At 38.7% G+C, this 22,115-nt stretch overlaps 1 protein-coding gene across 1 annotated transcript in view; it reads right to left on the bottom strand.

Moving 5' to 3' along the window:
* The window catches only part of LOC121882010 (neurexin-3b-like), a 392,732-nt gene extending 370,989 nt beyond the window's left edge, over positions 1-21,743 (bottom strand). Inside the window, exon 1 of the mRNA XM_042389887.1 lies at positions 21,420-21,743. The gene's annotated coding sequence lies outside the window, so the exon portion shown is untranslated. The remainder of the gene's footprint in view (positions 1-21,419) is intronic.
* Positions 21,744-22,115: the final 372 nt, after the last annotated feature.

Below are 22,115 nucleotides of genomic sequence, written 5' to 3' on the forward strand. Positions count from 1 at the left end.
AGGAGAAGTGATGTATAACCAAGAGTTTGGTGGAAGAGGTATGCAATTAGAAATTTAAACTCATAATTGGAAAGTTGCTAGTTTGAAGAGTAGTTAGGAATGTGTTGGCAGGAGGATTTTAAGTGGCTTTAATCAATAGCTGTATAATAACATTGTTAGTTGGTAAACATAGTGGAACATTTAGCAGCTAAGGATCCAGATATTTCTCTCATGAGTTGGTGGAGACCAAAGACAGAGCTAAAAGTGAGTAAATACTAGACTTACATTCACCAGGTGGACAGAAACATGACTCCAAATGAATGATGACGTTCCTCTGTAAATGCTGGATGTGTAAATAAGCTAGTGTTTGCTAATAAGTTCACCATCTCAACTTAAAAGATAATGATACGTCTATGTTGTGTTTACAGCTTGTTTCTGCCGCCCCAAGTGGCCAAACAAATTGCCGGTTTAACTTCACAGTCACATAATTAGTTAATTAGACATTTCCTGTTTATAGTCAACTGATTTCAATTGATTGTAATATAAATCACGACAATTTGTACGAATTAATCAACAAAATACATCATTGGTCCATGCCCTCAAGGACAAAACCTACCTACTTTCAACAGGACATCATAGCTGTTTCAAAAATAGAACCATTTTCTGATCTGACAACACTATGGTTAAGCTTTGGTCAGATTTAGGCACAAATACAACTTGGTTAGGGAATATCATGGTTTGGATAAAAATAACTATTTGGTTTGGGTTATGGGGACCTTTGTTGTCATGGTTACAATAAGAAATCAATGTTGACTGTTAGGAAGAAAGATAGACGGCTTTGTCATTTGAATATGACAAAGCTCAAAAACAATTGTCGTTCTTGAGCATTTGCTGAAACAACTGGTGCTTTTGTTTTTCTTGGGAGGAAAATCTCATAAATTCACCTGTCTCTGGAAGGTCCAACATTCATGATTCAGTATTGTGGCAAAATCTTCAACATGACTTAAAAGACTCCAAGCAACTGCACAAAAAGGTGGTTGAAAAGCACTAGTCAGGGAATGGATACAAGTAAAAATTTCCAAGTCACTGAACATCCGTTGGAGTACAGTTAAATCAATCATTAAGAAAAGGAAAAGAGTATGGCACAGCTGTCAATCTGCCATCCTCAAGAACTGAGTGAGCGTGCAAGGAAGAGGCTAGTGAGGGAGGCAACTGAGACAGGTATGAAAACTCTGAAGGAGTTCCAAGCTTCAGAGGCCGAGATTGAAGAGAATGTGCATACAACAACGGTTTGCCAGATGCTTCACCAGTGGCAGCTTTATTGGAAGAAGAAAGAGAAAAGAGAAAGGCACTCCCTTTTAAAAAAAACTCACTTGATACTCGGCTACAGTTTGCCAGAATGCACAAGGGAGACTCTGAAGTCAGATGGAAGAAGGCTCTGATGAGACCAAACTTTAGCTTGCACATTGTCCTAAAACTTATCATCCGTAATGAAGCATGGTGCTGGCAGCAGCATGTTGTGGGGATGCTTGTGAGGGTGGAGGTTAAAATGAGTGCAGAAAAATATAGAAGAAGACCTGATGCAATCTACAAGAGACCTGCCAGCGTTAATGTAAATGAGTGGCCAAGTCAGAGCCCAAAACTCAATCTAATCAAGGAGTCGTGGGTAAACTTTAAAAACGCTGATCAGTCACAATCCCCATGCAATCTAACAGTGACGTCAGTCCAACACTGGATTTGTTAAAATGTTGAGAAGCACAGTATTGTAATACTTTTCTGACATTTCTTTGCATGTGCATGTAGTAATGTTCTTTGTTAATATGGTAAAAATTAATAAAGATTTTCACAAATCTAATTTCAGGAATTAGGCGTCATAAAAAACAGTCCATGGGGTTTAACATTGTATCCACCTGAAAATAAATCTTTTTAAAGAATGAAGGCTAGAAATGTCTTTACCCTTGGTGTCTGAAACCAGGCGCTAACCTGATCACAGCCATCTGAGAGCTAGCAGAGACCCGGAGGCAGGGTGTTTTAGTGATGCACTGGGTAGGGGAAAGAGAGAGAGATAGAGAGAGAGAGAGCTGAGGGGACTGATACCGCCAGACCATCCTGATGCTCTCTGAAACAGTAGATCTGAGAGAGTGATGTGGGAAGACCAGACTGTGTGTGTCCTAATGGGATCCTAGATCTGCACTATCTCAGAGCCTTCAAGTCCCTGCAGCAGTCCTGATAGTAAACACCGGCGGATCAATCGATGGTGATGCTTCGCCTCCCTTTCCTTTGCTTCTTTCCTTCAGGCTGTCACAAAGTGTTCAAGCCACAGCCCTGGTTTGACAGTAACCGGTTGTAAAGTAGCTTAAATCCAGTGAAAGGTGATGTCCATGCAATTGTTTACCTGTGAAAGTATAATATATCCAACATGATCCATGGGTTTACTGTACAGGATGTTTGAAAATATTACAAGGTAGGCTGACAGAATAATTATGAGAACAAATTATGGTCAAACTAAGAGTAAATTAACTGAAAAAAGTTTTAATTATTTATGACAAGAAAAACAGAATTCCTCTGATCACATATTTATGGCTACCAAATGTAAAATAAACTTCACAGTGTATATAATTGGAATGACATTTGGTTAACAATGGAGCAGAAAATATAAAAGAGAATTTCTTAATGCTAGTTTAACAGCGGTATCCTTTAAACTATTTTAGTACTAGCAAAACATTTGGATTGGACTCCATCTCATCCTAAGAACAAAGCACAATCTAATAAAATATTCAGCGAATGTTAAATGAGAACTGATGGGATTTTTAAATATGCAAAAGTAAAAATTTGAGCTGCAGGCTATATTATCAGAAAGCATATCCAATCCATTTCAGTCGTGCCACGTTTCAAATGAAGGAGGCTGTGCCGAATGACAGACAGGAATATCCTTCCACATTTTGGTGCGAAACTGCAGACACATGAAAAAGGTGTAGCACCTATTCAGAGATAGATGAATCATCAGAACCAGAAACACTTTTTAACAAGTTTGTCTATAACTATCATATAAAGCTGACTGCCGAGAACCAAAAACATTTTCTTAAAGTGTCCTATCTTGTATGTAATAGAAAAAAAAGTTTACACACTTTACTGTCCTATTTCACTTAGCTAGTACTAGATAGTATGTCAAAAAATTGATTTAATAATTGCATCATATAGCTGGGACTTTTATAAATCTACCACATTGTTTAGACTCTTCGATACATACTGCTTGCTGAGCTATCCTGATATAATTTTTTTTCAGAAATACTTCTTAGGACTGTTTACTTGCTACTTCTTAATTTTTTGGAGCCCCTAATGAACCCCAGAACCCTATTTTTAAAGTGTATACTATACCCTTTTTTCTTTCTTTTTCTTTGAAACACATCATCTTGCCCTTTCTCTTCCCTCCTCCCAAAACATAATGTCAGACAAGGAGATTGGATTTGAGAAAATGCATTTCTATCTATGCCAGTGGGACCATATCTTCCCAGGTCATTCATCCATGAGGTGCAGCTTCAGATGGATTCCACCTCTTCCAGGACCAATGTCTGTCCCAGCTCCCATTATGTGACCCCAAGTCCCTTATCATGATATAATATTACTAAAGTCTCAGAATAACTCCTATCCCCAAACTGTGATGCAAGTATCGAATCATTTTTTTCTCTCTTTGGGTTGGGGGAATACTGGTTCAGGGAAGAGCCGGTAGATTTCCCTGCTGATGCATATACATGTTTTTACCATGTATCATTTTGGCAAGGACCCAGACTCATAAAAGACACATTGGGAACAACAAATCAGAGGAAAAAGTTAAAAAAAACAAACATTGTACAGAGCCCATGAAGTGTCATGGAGAAAAAAAAATCATTTGTGCTTTTAAATTAATTATTTGAGCTCACAATTTGGTAATTTGTGCTGTTGACTCAATATTGTTTTTGGCAAGAGATATCCACTTTCAGGCTCTGCCTCTCTCTCTCTCTTGCTGCCCAAACAAATCTCACGCCAAATGACAGGAAGCCACAAAGCCACTTCTTAATAAAAAATGATGTACACAGTTGTAGTTTATGTTCACACTAAAAACCTGTCAATTTAAGATCAGGAAACATCAGAACAGAAGGAAGTGTATGAGTAAGTGGTTAAAAAAAACCTATTCAGCACTTTGTTCTGCTGACATGCTGGCTCTGTGCTTGCTTTGTTTGTTGCTTTGTATTTGTTGTCTTTGTCTGAAATTGCATTTTTTTTTTTACTTCACTGTGTTTTATTCAGTATGACCCCCTGCTTCTGTAAGGGCCTCGGCACTAGGGAGGCACATTTGTGGGAAGTAGACGATAGCCTGTTCTCCACCAGAGGAGCTATTGTTACATGAGTCAGTGAAAACAAAGTATTGTGGTGGTAAGACATGCTTGTTGAGCTTAAACTGCAACCTGCACGCATTAATCATCAGGCATATGGGTGCAAGCAGCACAGCCATGCTCAAAGGTATGAACACACACATATAGAAGATCTTACAGGAAAGCAGCTCTGCAGCAACAAACCCCGCTCATTTACACACACAAGCAGAAGGTTAAGCCCCATATCTGGGACTTCTTGATGAAGTAAGAAGACATCTGCATGTACAAGATGGGGTGAGACAATTATGATCCGTGCTGTGGCAAGAGGGGCAGCTTAAAGCTAATGGCATGTGATGCCCAGCTGCTGGCTCAAATCTGTTGCAGCCATCTGTTTTGTCTTGCTAGTTTAAAACATGCTCACTTCAACAGGGACAAACACCTTAAAAGAGGTCAGATTTACCACAAATTACTTATATTAATGTTTGTAGAGCCTTGATATAAAACTCTTGAGATCCTGCAGTTGACCGGGGTGAACAGCCCTCTGTGGAATTAACAATAACTAAAGAGATTTGTAGAGCTAAGTGCAGTTAAAATGTTGTGACATGCCAGTTGCAGCCGGATCAATGATTCAGCATGGCCTAGGCTACCGCTGATAAATGCTGTTTTGCATTTGTAAAAAGGTCATGTGTCAGTGCCCGAAAATCAATTGGGAATTTGCAAAAGGCCTTTTCCTTACAAATGACATTAACCTGCTTGGTAGGCGTCTCACATGTGAGTCAAATCATAACCTCTTCAATATTAAATTGCTTATCTTAGCACAGCTGGAATAATTGGGTACCACATGTAATTTATAATTGGTAGTTTTACTGTAGAACGCCTCAGTAGACTTTCTACTGTGTAGAAAAATGCTTTTTCCCTATTAAAAATAGCTGATTTCTGATCTACTATATAAAATTAAATATAGACCAAGTGGATTTGCTGTGTTGAAAATTAATTAGAGAATTACTATAATTGTATTAAATCTTTACATGCATATTTATATATTTGTTTTATCTGTGCTATTAATAAGTACGGTATAAAGCAGAATATATGCCATCAGCCCACCATGTGGGGCGGCTGTGGCTCAGGAGGTAGAGCGGGTCGTTCACTAATCAGAAGATCAGCAGTTCGGTCTCCAACTCCCCCTGTTCGCATGTTGAAGTGTCCTTGGGTAAGATACTGAACCCCAAATTGCTCCCGATAGTGTGTTAGTGTGTGTGAAGTGAGGTGAGTGAGCATCAGTAAAAACATTGCAAAGTGCTTTGGATAAAAGTGCTATATAAATGCTGCCATTTACTATTTTACCATTAACCAACGCCCATAAAAAAAAAACTGTCACCATAGCTGTCACCACCTCAGAGTTGGTTTTCTCTCTAGAGAGTTTGCGTGTTTTCATCTGAGCATCAGAGATCATTGTAATAACAAATATGATAATGTTATGGAATGAGTTCCTCGTTGTACTTACAGTACCAGTCAAAAGTTTGGACACACCAAAGGGTGTTACTGTAAGGGCTGGTACTATAAGTGATAACTTTTTACATTTAATGAAATGTTATCCATCATTATCCATCATCTTTCATTATGTGCAGTATATTATCAGATTTTTCCTGAGGCCAGTAAAAAAGTGCATTACAGTAATAAAGTCAGCTTGAAACGATCAGTTTTTCAGCATCTTTTTGATTTATGAATGGTCATACTTTAGTTATGTTTCTTAAGTGGAAAATTGATGTTTTCATCACCTTGTTAATGTGGGACCTGAGGCTTAGATGTGAAACTAAAATAACACCAAGACTTGTAACCTCAGATTTAAAACAGCATTTCTCTTTTTGTTTTGTTTTTTTGTTTTATCCTTGTTTGTAAGAAATTATTGCTTATCTATTTATTTATTGCCAGAACACAGGTAGTAATTGAGTTTATTGCTGCAGCATCATTTGGTTCAGCAGAGATGTACAGTTGTGTGTCATCCGCGTAATTATGGAGACATACACTGTGCTCTCTGATGATGTCACCAAGTGGCAGCATGTACAGTGAGAATAATAATGGACCAAGGCAGCTCCCTTGTGGGACCCCAGAACAGTTGTCATGTTCCTCAGACACACGAGCTCCAAGACTTAAAACTTTCTCCCTTTGATGTGTGTTTTGAACCAGTTTAACCCACAGTGAGAGAGACCAACACACTTTTCAAGACAATTGATTTGGATATCATGGTCAATCGTATGAAACGCTGCACTTAGGTCTAAGACGATAAGAATTGAGACCTTACTTTCATCACAGTTTAGTCTGAGGTCACTGATTATGTTGATTTTCAGCCTATAGCTGGTTAGTACATCACCATCTAGGTTGGGTTTCTTTAGTAAGGGTTTAACAACAGCTCTTTTGAAGGCGTCTGGAAGGATTCCTGTTTGAAGAGATGTATTTATAATAGTGGAGCAACAGTATATAAATCATGTCATTTGAGGAACAGTCATAACTGTATAGCTCAAATGACCTCATAATATTAGAGAACTTTGCTTCAGCTTCGCCATCTAGGAATCTCTTTTGAACCAAAAATTCCCTTTTAGTCTTTGTTAAAGTTAGATTGGCATCAAAAGACACACAGTGATGGTCAGAAATAGGCAATTCAAATACCGAAACATTATCACTGTTAAACCTTTTTGTTTTGACTACATCTAGAGTGTTACCATGCTGATGAGTGGCTTCATTTACATGTTGGGTGAGTTCAAAGCTATCCAGTAGATTTATAAGCTCCATCAGAGTCATTCTTTTTATTAATATGAATTTTCAGGGCTCTAATCGGGATTAACCTATCATATCTAGTGACACCAAGTGAGATCAAATCTAAGAATTTCTTTATAAATAGTGATGAATGTCTTGATGGGCGATATAATGTAATGATAAGTTCTGATAATTCTGCTTTGAGTTCCAGCACAAGATATTCAAACGATATAAATTCACCCAGGTCAATGTCATTACACACAAACTGTGTAGAGAAAATGCCTGCAATCCCTCCTCCTTTCCTGTTTTGTCTGACTGACTGATAGAAATTATGGTTTGGAGGACAAGCCTTTATCATCGTTGCTATGCCAGTAGTGCTGTTTAGCCAGGTCTCAACTAAAAAATATGCAATGCAAATTCTTTTCAGATATCAGAACATTAACCAAGAAGGATTTGTTAGTCAATAATCTGACATTAAAAGAGCTAATTTCAGCTGTTGGGATTCTGTGACAGAACTAGACGTCTGTGATTGCAACGATGTGTTTGACAACGCCACCAGCTGTTCAAGATCACCCGTATGTTTGATGAAGCAGCATGGGGTCCGTCTCATATCTGAGACGGACCCCATGCCGCTTATAGACAGATGGACTATTAAAATCTCTCTCCTGAAAGAAATTTTAAAAATTGGGTTACTTTTGGGATATTTGAGGCTCTGATTGGGTTACTTGATGTCAGTCAAATCTGGCAAGTTAATTGCTAGTTGTCACCATTAGACACTCCAGTCTACAATGTAGCTCCATACACTGCATTGCTAAACCATAAAATTACATCACATTATTACAAAAGTTTCACGTCTTCCTCTGCTCATTTACATTTGCACATTTTCTCCCCCGGTTAAATGACATTTAAAACTCAATATCATTAGTTAATTTCCTTCCCTAATATTTGTAGTATGCAATGGTTACATCATACTTGTGCACCTCACATTACAACCAACCCTGTCAAGTAACCCATTCATGTAACAGTTGAGGGTTGTGAAGGTCTGCTGACCCATTTAGACACACCTGAACATAACGTGGGTTGATCTCTACTCCAAACAGGGGTCATTGTCAGTAGCAATCTACTGTGTAGAAGATAAAAGATGCCCACACTGTGGCTTGCTGTCCTATTCCTCAATGTTTTTTAAAGAATGAAGGTTAGAAATCCAGTAAACATTGCATGTTGCTTGTATGCCCACTTTTCTAGTCCTTATAAGTCCTTGAAGCACCTCCGAGCCTTTGGTCATGATGGTTTCAGGACTAAACACAAAGAGTTAAAGACTTTAGGTGTAAACGCGAACCATTCCTCCTAATGGTACTCAACTCTACATTTGGTAACATCCATATATAAAGATAAAAGCCCTTCCAGCTACTCTATATGGCAAAAACAAAGGTTGAGTTCTCTGAGTTCTTCACAAATGTACGTGTCTCTTTCAGTTTGGGCACCCTGGATTGCCACTTACAGAGGCGTCGTTATCACACACATAATTTCCTCTCATAACTTTAGAGCTGTTGACATTCACTGCTTCCATCCAACTTTCCTTGTAAGTCACTGCATGAGGTAAAAAAAAAAAAAATCCCTGAGGCAGGAATTTTTTTTAACAGGGACTCAGTTACAAGGCCCAGGGTTTTTAAAGATGCTTCTTGAACATCTGTGCAGCACACAGGCAATTTGAGATAAGACTCGCACAGGGGAAGTTAATTAGCAATATGGATCAGGCCTAATGAATACGTCAAGTGTATCTCGAGATGTAAAAGCACTGGATGCGTCTATTAAATACAACTTTTATTTGAACCCCATCTTAAAACTTCCATGTATGCAGTTTTACTTTATAATTACACACGTTTCCCGGATCTCATTTGTATAATACAAATCATCCCAGGCTGTGAGCATGCACATTGCAGCCTCACAGACTGTAGTACCATGGTCCAATGAAAATGCACACTGATTTCTTTTATTTATTATTTCTTTTTTTCCATGTGATGGGAAGTAATTTGCTGTAATGCGTGATCAGGGTGTTTTGAAAGAGCCATTTCATCTCGCTGTGCTGGTCCCTTTCTCTGTGGGGGAGCCCGGCTGTTCCTGTTCCTCTATCAACACCAAGCACTGAAGCTGAAAGATTCTGCTGCTGCTGAAGCTAAATGAGACTTCACACCCCTCTGCTTTCTCTTCCTCGTCTTTCTCCCCTTTTCTTCTTCTCACTGTAGCTGTTTCTTAAGCTGTGTGTCGTTCTGTCATGCACTGCTCACCTGGAAACGCATAAATGAAGTCCAGAGAGAGGTGAACCAAAAGGCACACAGATGTCGCTAAATGAAAGGGGGGGAAATGACACAAAATAAAAATAAATGAACAGAAAGAAAGTGTGGTGTTGAGTGAACTTAGTTAAAATGTCAGTCACTGTGTTTGTCATTGCTCATCATGAACATAATTCACTCCAGCAGGTGTTTGCAGCCTCAAAGCCAAGTTTTAAAAGTGGAACAATGGTGTCAGCTATTGTTATAATTAGGGTTTCAGAGGGTGAATAAGCGATCAGTGTAACCACCCACTCTCTGCCCACATTTGTTTTAATAAGAGGTTTGATACTGCACCATTTCAGGCATTTAGCTCATTTTGCCCAGGAACAGCTGTGCCCTTAACATGATGATTGTAGTTATCATTGTCTAGCTGTGAAGAAAGAATAATAAGTATTCTTGTTTACCAGATGGACAAACAATAAGTGTTGGTGTCTTTATATTATTAAATAAAAGACCCATGGCAGAGCTTTTGGTTCAGATTCGCAAAAAATGCAGAGGAAAAGTCAGTAAATATTCACTGGGATGCAGATTATACCAGCTAGACAACAAACAAATGCCAAGCTGACCAAAATCACTTCACTGAAAATGAACTTTTTCTGAATGGAATACAGGTATTGGGAAAGTTGAGAATGAGCTGTTCGCAAACCTGTGAGTCAGTGTTCTCAAAGTCATTTTGTTATGAGCGCTCACTCTATATTAATAAAAATGGCACTGGCCCTTTAAAATCCCTTAACAAGCTAGAGCCCACCAGAGGGAAACTCATAATGTGCAGCCAGTGTTGTTCAAACCTACAAAACCGTGTTTAAAATTCTAGTAGAAATCCCAAAAATATAATACAAATATATCAAGCTGGATTTTGGCAAATGTGTATAAAATTATGCACAAGACATCTAGAAAATGTCCATTTAATTGAATGTTACAGTCATAAAAAAGACGAGTCTTGAGTTTGAATATCTGACACACAGTAACCATCATTTAGTTTCAAAGAGCAGTTGGAACAGTCATCCTTAACAACCTTAAAGCTACTTAAGAGGAACTAAGACAAGACAGTGTTGAGGGGTTGTGGATGTAAATGGAAGGAAACCATATTGTGTGTTTTCACAAAGACAGAGAAATATATAAAAAAGTGACACAATTATTCTGACATATCTGATTACATGTTCAGTCAGTATATTGAATAGTTTGGCTCGGACAGGTATAAATGTGCAGTAACAGGTTGGATTCCTCACCCCTAAATCCTTCCCTTGCTGTAATTCGCCATATTTACAAAACAGCTCAAATTCAATCTGCATTAAAATTATAGAAACATTAGTAATGTGTTCATGCAGGTCTATTTGCCCATTAATTAACTTGAAAAATGAATATTGTCTTTCAAGGAAGAACCACTGGCTTTCTATTCATTTCCATTCAGTATGAAAATCAACCCGCAAGACTTACTTGAAATGCGTAATCCACCACTGCAAACAATTCAACACCTGCGTCCTCTCAATTAACCTGCACCACATGACTGTCATATAACGTACTGTAGTCACAGTTGTGAAAAAAGAAACACATTCTGTATGCTTCACACTGACTCTCACTGAATGCCAAATGTGACCTAAAGGTGCTTCTCTATACATACAAATAATACATGTTTCTACACTGTGCTGTGTTTGTTGTGCTCTGGCTGGGAAGTATCTACATCCTCTGTCGTCTCTCTCTCTCCCTGCTTGGGTTGTAGCTGTTGTCCATGTTGACTGAGATGAACAATGCTTAAAGCGATCGTTTGAGTATTCTGTCTTTTATTATGGTGTGTAATATCATTTCCATTTGTTCTTTCATAATGATATAAAAAGAAGAAAATCTTAAAGAATGGCATTGACACTACACAATAGGTGGAATAACATAATGGTCCCAATGTCAGAGATAACCATCAAACAAGGGTAGACCTTCAACACAATTCAGCTTTTCTTATGCCTTTCTTTCACCTTTATGAAGACATTGGGTGACATTAAGTCTACTAGCAGTGGTTAGGTTCAATAGTAAATCAAATATAGAATAAAAAACATCCTCTGTCTGCAGATTTCACCACTCTTCTTGTGCTGTTATGCTGCAGAACAGATGTGATGCCTCGCAGCTTTGCTCACTCAAAGCTAAAGACCTTCCTTGTCAAACAGATGAAGGAGAGAGAATGACATTCAGAATAGCTATAAAGTAGAGATTTAATGCCTGACTGATTGCACCGATCAAGGCGAGGACATCAAATAATATGATGTGCCATACCTTGGCTGGTTTCAATAATACAAAAGGTCAAAGGTATGCCTTCTCTGACAAGTAGGCTTTACACTTCAAATGATAGGTGTAAGACAGAAAAATGTGCAAAAACACAGTTTTTGCTTTGCTCTGGGTAAAGCCTCACAATAAATAATGAAAGAACTTATTCTTTGAGTATTCATTCTCAATATTGTAACAGGAATCATACAATTTATATCAGATTGGTTAGCTTATAATTTTATTGATGCTCAATCATACTTTTTCCCCCCTTGTATATATTTTATTTCAGTAACCATTAGTTGGATATTCAGTCCACCACTTTGATCCAGACTTAAATACTATTGAGTGAAATCATCCGGTTCTCTCTTTAAAAGTGTAATTTTATTTAAAGAAATGCTATATAAGTAAAGGTTAGATATAACATTATTACAGTTCTTCAATGAAATTATGCTTTTAGATCAATGATCAATTGATCAGTTTTGTAATAAATAACAAAATGAATACTGTACTAATGTACATTAAAGGACCAGTGTGTAAGATTTAGTGGCATCTAGTGGTGAGGTTGCAGATTACAACCAAACGAATACCCTTCTCCCTCCCCTCTAAAGTGTGTAGGAGAACCTAGAGTGGCCACGAAACTCACAAAAAACATGAAAGGATCTCTCTAAGGCCAGTGTTTGGTTTGTCCATTCTGGGCCACTGTAGAAACATGGCGGCCTATGTGTAAGGGGACACGCTCCCTGTGTAGATATAAAGGGCTCATTCTAAGGTAATGAAAACACAACGGTTCTTATTTTTTTTAGGTGATTATACAGTAAAACAAACTCATGAATATTATATTCCATTTCAGCCAAGTCCTTTCCACTAGATGCCTCTAAATCTTACACACTGGTCCTTGAAATGTGTAAATATGTTGTGGAAATTTGCAGTTTGCAGATTGCAGTTATTTTTCAGCAGAGTCCTGTCCGGCACACACACTTTTATACATGTCCACATCAGGGAGCTGCCGTCTACAATCACCAATCACCAATCTTCTACCATTAGCTGCTGAGCAGTTCCACTGGAGCAATTTGGGGTTTCTTCCCAGCTCAAGGACGACTCAGCAGCAGTTTGCTGAGGGAGCAGCGTGCCCTTGTCATTTATTTTCTCAAAACCAAACTGGCAACCTCTCAGTCACAGGCCTATTCCCTAACCTCTAGGCTTCCCAGGTACGACTTAATCTTTTTCACCAACACTTTACACTTAATACACTTAGAGCTCTGTGCAGCCGCAGAGCAGTCACAACCTACTGCAACCGCTGAGCAGCTCCACTGAAGCAGTTAGGGGGTTAATTGCCATTTTCAAGGACATCTTGGCAGAAGCTGCTCTTTTCGACGGCAGCTGTGTCAGACTGTGCCTTTGACATAATTACTGATAATAACTTAAACATCAGTAAAACTACCAAGCGGATATGGATAGGAAACGTCCTTTGGCAACAGAGCGAGATGAAAATAGATGTGAAAGAAAGAGAGAAAAAGAGAGGAAAATTAAAGCAGCTAGATATTGTCTCAAACAAAAGAATATATTTATTGTAATTTCACTATTACTGAAATGTCTATTTTAATTCTAAAAATCATGAAGAGGTCCGTCCACTGTAACCTTCTATTCTCTTACTTTTATTCTCGAAAGATACATGGTATAATAGGAAAAAAAGGAATAATAACAGTCTGTATAAGTGGAGAGGGTGATGTGTTGAGTTCACATATAGTATGTCCTTACAACAGCCTGCCTACACACAGAAACCTCAGAGATTTAAAAGACTACCCTTTTTATCTCCCCATCCTTGTGTCTGCACACACAATTCTATACATAAACACACACACACACACACACACACACACACACACACACACACACACAGATCTCCAATGATGAGTAATGGGCCATTCAGCACATTGATATGAAGCTGCAACATGGCCGAAAATGACAAAGACTACCATCATAATGCTCCATCATTCATATCCGTGTCTCATTTAGGGCTGTAGAAAGCCCATTATGTCCAGCCATTTCTTTCATTTACACGGAAAGATCTATGACAGCTTCTGTAGATCATTATGCATGGAGCATGAGCAGGGTATATGTGGAGATATGGTGCTACTAACCAGACACTGGCATTACAATGACCTTAGCTAATAAACCATATAGAAGAGCTGGATGGAATCATCTTCAGGAGACCAGGATAACTTTTGTCATGATGACATGCTAATACAAGATGAATATGATGCTTTTATATAATGATATCATTTTTCCTGACAACCCTTTTTTTTAGTATGACAACATATCTTGAAACTGTTCTCACTATAATAAGAAAAGTTGGTAAGAAATTGGATGAGATCTTGCTCAGCACAGTGGATGGTATAACTAGAGTGAGAACATTTTCAAAACATATCTGTGATTAGGGAAACACAAATACTGGGTGCTGAAAAAAAACGGTAGTGACATTTTGGTACAAATTCTGGTCCAAGCTGGTGCTGAAGTACTCATATGTTTCATTTTTAATGCACCTTCCACAAAGGTCCTATAAAACCATTCACTGCTGAGTAAATCTCATTAGCAAATAAAAAAGAACAAAAAAAAAAAGGTCAGTGGTTACAAATTAGCGAACAACTCCCGACCACACACATGCTCTTTGTTTCTAATGACCACAGACTACAAGGTTCTCCCTGTATGCTTGAATCTTTTTTTTTCTTTCTTGTTCTAATAAGAAGTTAGCATGTTGTTATGACAAGGAAAAAAGTTTCTTGTTACAACAAAATAAGTTGCTGTGTCACAATAATGCGAACGATCTGTAATCACAATGACAGTATCTCATTATAGTGAGAAAGTGAGGTGATTTTATATTGTCACTGTGGCAGCAATCTGCTGCTGTAGAATTCAGAGTGAGCCACAAAATGCTTGCAAAGCTTGCTTGTGGCTTCTTGGTTCAAAAAACACAACATGCAGTAAGTAAATGTAAGCAGATGTGCGCTCTTCAACATTTAGTGTTTCCATAAACAGACAAGAAATGTGCTTAAAAAGTGTCCTCAAAAAATACATAAACACACACCACATGTATTTTGGTATTGGGATTATATATGCCTAATGCGTGTGTTACCGTCATTGTGCTGTAACAGACAAGATCACAGGATTTAAAAAATCATCATGTTATTGTCTTACTTGTCATAGCAGAAAAAGCTCAGGTGTTCCTGATAACATTAACAATGGTTCTGTTGAAGTTTCCATTGGAGTATCCCAGTAAGCCGTGTAAAGAGCCAGCATATACAAAACCAGGTCCCTGCGCAGGACATGCAAAATGGAATGCACCAATTGAGCTAATTAATTATGCTGCTTTCCAGACAACTTGGAAATTTCTGACTTCCTACTCAAAAAAAAAGTAGGATGGAAATCTCAAAATCAGAGCTCTTACTGGGAAACGCGGACCAATTTCAAACACAGTAAAAAAAAAACCCCACTGTCAAAAAAATGAGACTATTTACTTATGTGGAGTGATGTCAAAATTAATGCAATTAGATGTTGCAAATATTTATGCGCTGCCTGCCATAAGATGACAAGTTTCTCATGGTCAGCCATGTTGGTTGTTTGGATTTGGCGCTGTGAGTCTAGGAACGCTTTGAGCTCGGCATTTGGAATTTTCAACTTGGAAATTTCCGACCTCCAACTTGAATGAAACGCACTATTACACCTATACTTTTCCTGCTATGAAATGTCAAAATGTCTGCTGTGAAAAGGGTAGATCACTTAAATTGGCCGAACTGTCATTCATGAAGAAGCTTTGATAATTATTCAGAAATTATAATTAAAACAATTGTTCATCATTTAGGAAAATAACCCTATTCTCTTTCTTTTCACCAGTGAGATGAGAAGAAGGTCAATACCACTCATGTCTCTGTGTTAAGTATGAAGCTAGCATGGACGTGGTTAGCCTAGCTTAGCATAAACACTAGAGGCAAGGGAAACCAGCTGACCTGGCTCTATTAACATGTTGTATCTTGTTTCTTTAATCTTGTGGTTTAAGAAGGAGTTTATCTGTCTACTCATTACTGCTGTGGTGTGTCTTGTGGTTACAGTGCAGGTTGGCAGATACTGTATGGCTGGTGATATAGAGGATAATTCCCCCTAAAACCACAAATTGTTGTTATTACATTTTTTATACAGAGTAATCAAATGAGACACAACAACAGTATGTCCCACACTTATGTCCTGGAGCGTTGCCAGAACTTCTTGGGCATTAATCCTTCATCTGCTCCGGTTCATGTTTCCAAATCCATATCTGTCTTGCCTGTCTGTCTATCAGATCTAGCTAGCTCTAGCTCATGATATGGCAGCCTGCTTATCAAAGGACATCAAAACAATGGGTGTTGCTAAGCAACCGATGTGACATGAGTTGAGCACGGCATTATACAGTGGTTTCTATGAGGGGTAAAAATTACCCCTCGGTGATTTGAGGTATAAATGATCAAAACTTTATTTTCTTTTTATCCCACACCCCCCATAATTCACTAGATGATTAATAAACCCATTTTAGTAAAAGTCATGAACTGAGAGATGTAGGGGTTTTATTTTTAACAGAGTTATATGCATTTGAAAGTGCCACGGGGGTAAAAATGACCCCTTGGCGGTTCTAGTGTTAATAATGTGAAAGCTTGAAAGCAAGAAACTGAAGTGGAGCTGTAAATGCATTGTGTACAGTCACTCACTCACAGGTCTGGTCCTGAGAGTGACGACTTCAGAAAGGCTGACGCTATTGTTTCTTTGTTTCTTATGAATGACCTCAGGGGCACACAGTTAAAAAGTTGCCTCACTCTGATTTTTCTTTGTTTCCCCTAACTTTTATTCTGGCAGTGAAAAATAAACTTGGGATGAACGGTGGTCTGGGAAGGGGGAGGATTTGCTAAAAGATGCTATTGATCTTTTTATTCCTGAAATAATTTGTATGGCTTGGCAACCGCAGCATCATCCCTTATCAACGTCCGCCAAAAGCCAGGCAGTGGCCTCCCGGGTGTAAAAGCTCTGAGAAATAATGCTTCTCATCACCAACGAGAATAGCAGAAGAGGAGAAATGAAAAGGAAGATGGGGAGTGGTGGGGTGGAGGGGAAGGGCATGAGGCATGAGAGTCGGATGATAGAGACGAGAGGAGGCTAAGAAGAGAGGAGAAAACAGAGTCAAACTTTTTGAGATCCACAAAGGAGACAGATCACATGGTAGCTGAGAGAGACGAAGTAAGCGAAGCCTTGCATGGAACCGGGCAGAGTAAACTTGTGTGAGGTGGATGATGGATACCACTGGGGAAGGTGTATCCAGGTCGGTAGAACTAAATCTGAAAAGCTATGCTCAAAGTGAAGAGATTGTTTATATGAACATGAGGTCTGAGTAATGGTCTGTTTTGCTGCTAGTGTTTTTTCAGAAACCTGTTTTTGTTCGATCCTTCAGGGGCCAGATATCCTTGAATAATTTCATGTTCCGATACATCTTGTTCTCCTGTAATGCATTTTTGATGTCCTTCTCTGTGGAAGGAGAGCACATTTCATTATGCGATAAAACTATTTGTTTGTCTGAACATGTGATGTGATTTTCTCCTTATAATTTAAAATTAAATTCCTGTATGTGCTTATCCATAGAGTGATAAAAAAACATTATATTCTGTACTTACAGTACAGTAATTAATAATACTGGAAGGTATTTATGCAATTTTTGAGACACTATGAATTTATGAATATAAAGATCTTTCTCAAACGTCTCTATTGATTCAAACAAAACTGACATTTTAACTGATTAGGCCCCAGATAATGAATATGCCACAGTTATCTCAACATCGAAGGTATTCAGTGTGTGATTGTAAAACAATATTAAATCTCCTTTCTAAAGCTCAATCACTGTATAGATTAAATTTTTCTGTTCTGTTTTTTTTTAATGTATGCTAAAGAATGCTAAAGCAAATCACGTTGATCAGGATTTGTAAAAGGATCTGTGAATTGGACGTAATACCCACCCTCTGAAAACATCACAAGAGAGCAGAGAAGCATTTGGAGACAGATGAAATAATACACGGCCCCTCCGTGCAGTACATCACAGACAGCCGGGCCGGCTTCAACATTCCTGTCTCACCAAATGCTAACATCCCCATATCAGCATTCCTGAGGTGAAAAGTTGTGTATAAATCAGCTTATCTTTGAAGTCTATTCTCCTGATTCACTGGGGTTTAACTGCCCCGAGTCCACCTGTCTCTCCTTCGGTGGAAGCCAGTGGAAGAGAGTGGGGGTTTTCTTTTCACTGCAGAAGTTGAAAATCCAACCCCGTCTTTGTTAGAAGTGCATAATGTGCCAGAGTTTAGACCAGTTCGCATCTGCACATTAGCATATTTGCACATTAGCATTAGGTTTAAAATGTACCTGTTATCAATTTCAAATATGGATGCAAGATAATGATCATACCTTGCATAAAATTCATATCTATCTTGCAGGGTGCCACTTTTTGGCATAGTGATCCATGACGGTAGCCAGAGCCATAGCAGCAAGATAGTGATCCATCACCCACCAATGTCACAAGCTACAGTGAGATGGGTGCAGAGTTTGGGCACACACGCTAAAGGCTACTAAAGCTGAAAAAGTTTTTTTGATGGCATCTTGCCTCTGAAATTTCTTTTATTTCTCTATGAAACAGGATATTTTGGTAATTATAACAAAGAAGGAAACATAAAGGAAGTGAAGCCAATTGCAAACTCAGTAGGGTTGGGGACTGAACTCTGTACTTTTAAGGGTACCGACCGAATTACTATGGTACTACTGAGTACTGATTCACATTAGATCAATCGGTGCCAAATTTCAGTATCTTGCGGGACTGAGAGGCAGCGTGGCCCTGAAATAAGTTTTAAAAACATTTTTATCAACCAAAGTGTCTCACAAGGAGTCTCTGACACTGACAAGGGCATCAACCTGCAGATACAAAGAGACGCAACAGATCCATTTTACCAGCCTGCACAGTGGCTAGCAGCTAGTTAGCATGGTAAGCATCATTAGCATAGCTTTGTCGTGCTGTGTGTAGCCTATAGATTGTATAAAAATAAGGTGTAGCTGCTGTGTTTCTGGTTTAACGGCACCGTGCTGGGCAGGTGACTAGTGTGCTAATCCTACGTAAACATATGAATGAGACCATATGTTGACTTTACTCTCTCTATACAGAGAGAGTAAAGCACCAAGAAAAGTTACCATTGGGTACCGGTATCAGTTCAAATGTGCACAGTACCCAACCCTAAAACTCATTCTAGTGATCTGCTGTGAAATTTTCAAATGTGCGAAAAAAACAATTGCTAAGTCTTCCATGTGGTTTGACAAAACATCCCTCTGGACGAATGTGGTGTCTCAGAGTTCATGGAGTTTGGTACAGATTTGCTAATTGCATTTGCTGATACATAATGTCATGAATACAGAGTGTTTGTGTGCACGTCTTTGAATAAATAACTGCACGTTAACACTGGTTGAAATGTTTTAAAAATTAAATCAATTCTTACCACTTGGGCAAGAGTTCAAAGTATCAACCTTGTGATTTATTTATTCAGTAGGTGTACACTGACAATTTTCCAATATGGTGAAATAGCCATTTTTCTTTCCATTGTGACTTGACAGAAGGATTTTAAGACTGTTGTTTGCAGGCAAATGCATCAGCCAGGACAGCTAGAGTAAGTGAGGTGTGTGTGCGCGTGTGTGTGTGTGTGTGAGAGAGAGAGCGAGAGAGAGAGCAAATGATGTACAAGTGGATTTTGTCACTGTGTCACCAATGTGTAGCAGTTTATAGCTCATCATGAGGACCCGCCTAAACACACTGACCTTTGTGTGTTCTTGTTAAATTGACTTTCTTTAAAGGGCAGTGCTCCTCAGCTAAATGTCACCACTGGATTGTCCCTCTCGTCTGTCCCTTGTTGAGCATGAGCAGTCCTTCCAACTGCTAAGTCTTCCATGTGGTTTGACAAAACATCCCTCTGGATGAATGTGGTGTCTCAGAGTTCCCGGAGTCTGGTACAGTACAGTTGCAAGATATTATGACAGAGCTAAAACACATTTGCTGATACATAATGTCATGAATGCAGAGTGTTTGTGTGCATGTCTGTGTATGAATCACTCTGGTTCAACACTGGTTCCTCACTGACTCTACCTCTGACAAGATATACCGGGGTCAACATTATTATTGAAACGATAATTTAAATTTTTAGAAGACTGCCATACCACAGTGCAGGGTTGTGATTTAATTCATAATAAATCTTTAATACCTTTCCCCAGGTGGTGGCATGTGAGACAGACTGATGCAAATAGAGTGGGACATTGATTGAAAAGGAAGGAAAAAAGAATAAAGGGCACAGAAAAGAGATTAAAAAATGGATGTATGGCCACAGGAGATAGAGAGAAAGTAGTTATGAATCTGCCGATTCCAAAAAGTCATGAAATATATCAATATTACACGTGTTGAAGGACACCCACTGTAAGTCCTTACAAGACATTCTCACCAGACAGCTCAAATACCCACTTGCCTAGCTGTGGGTTTACATTTATATTCCAAAACATGAAGGTAGCAGATGAGAATTGCCAGTATATATATATATATATATATACACACACACACACACACACAGGTAGAGCACCTATTTATGTTGTAGCTTGCATTTTCACATTTCTCATCAAGCTGACATTTACCACCATCAACCCATCTTAGCTGCAGTCAAACAATTCAATAACAATCAACACAGCTATCATGGATTCATCCTCCATGCAATTTTCATTCATCATGTTTTCCTCACCTGCCCGTCATCATCCAATCAGCCCACTTGCTCCTTGCTCCTTGAGTCCTCACTATCGTATCAAAACTCTTACAGCAGCAGATAATAGCAGCTACTGAGCTAGCATTGCTGCTAACATTCAAACCAGCTTTGTCTACCTGTGTGCAGGACCACCTGAGCCCTTTGTTTTACCATGGATGGTAATGGAAGTGGTAATCCATTGATATGTACTGGACAAGGTGACCTTGTTTTATACCCTAACATGCCCTTTTTTAGCAACGGCAGGTCTGAATGAATATGCGATGAGCAATTTCTGAAAGTATAAACCAATATTTTGTCTTTTTTATACAAGAAAGATAACCGGATTATAATAAAACATGGGCAGATTCATGTGAATGCAACCAATGGGAGCACGCCCCCACATTAGGGCTGCACATGGGTAAAAAACAAGCACCCTTTTCAATATCCTTAATAAGAAGGTATCACTACCTGTGCTGCTATAACCACTCTTCAAGTCATATAGCGCTACCAGGGAAATAAAGTGAAGTAGCCAATTTTGTTAGGTGAGAAATATATATCAAAATGGACTTCAAAGATTGCTTAAAGCAGCATTAATTGATATTTTGAGCACTTGAGGGAAGTGGAACTTGCTGTATTCAACATTGACATGTTATCATGCAAATAGTTATTATTTGGACATCCAGCAGATGTGGAACAACATTAGCATTCATTCTGAGATGTGTCTCTGGCCAATACAGCTGCAACGATTAGTCGATTAACCAATTGGTCGATTGACAGAAAATTAATTGGCAACTATTTTAATGATTTTGAGTCAGTTACAGCTTCTTAAATGTGAATTTTCTGAGAGCAGTGAGGGTGAACCAAAGCAGTAAAATTCCAGGCCATCAAAACAATGAATATCCAGTTATGTTTGGACTCACTGTGTTTTTGTTCTTTTGAATTCCCTGGTTGTCATTGTCCATCAGATACCCTCATTTGGGTTGCCTTTGTTGGTCGGTCTGTGCTTGTTGTGTTTTTGGTTTTCTCCTCCTGTGTTCATGTACTCCTCACACCTGCCCTGCATTCACCCTAGTTAGCCCTGCCCTTGTCTTAGTGCTCTTTTCCTCAGTCTGCCGTCCCTTCACACCTGCCTGGCATTATCCCTCATTAGCCCTGCCTTACTCCCACTGTCTTTCCCAGCCAATCACTGCCAGCCTGCCTTTGTGTCTAGTCACCTGTTTCCCATTCCCTAATTAGTTCAGTTAGTATTTAAGTCTTGGTTTTGGAAGCAGTCTTTGTTGGATCATTGTTCTGTTTGGCTCTATTCTGTCCTTGACCACTTTGAGAATAAAGAAGCTCTTCATCAACTCTGCATGCCAGTCTCTGCGTTTGGGTCCATTCCTGCTACTCACCATGACAAAAATGCTGTAATGTTGAGGGAAATGGCAGAGTTGGGTGGGTTTGTCACTAAAAATGACTGCTTTCACATTTCACATAATCATTTAATCCATTGTTAATATGAAAATCGTTTGTTGGTTAGCAAAGTTTTAAAAATGTCAAAATTGACTTTGAAGTAATTGTAACTCATCCTGTGAGAAGGAATTTTTTGTTGCTTTTGTTCTTCAAAAAACAGTGCC

This window comes from Thunnus maccoyii, chromosome 17 (genome assembly GCF_910596095.1).
Source record: "Thunnus maccoyii chromosome 17, fThuMac1.1, whole genome shotgun sequence".
Classification (NCBI taxonomy): Eukaryota; Metazoa; Chordata; class Actinopteri; order Scombriformes; family Scombridae; genus Thunnus; species Thunnus maccoyii.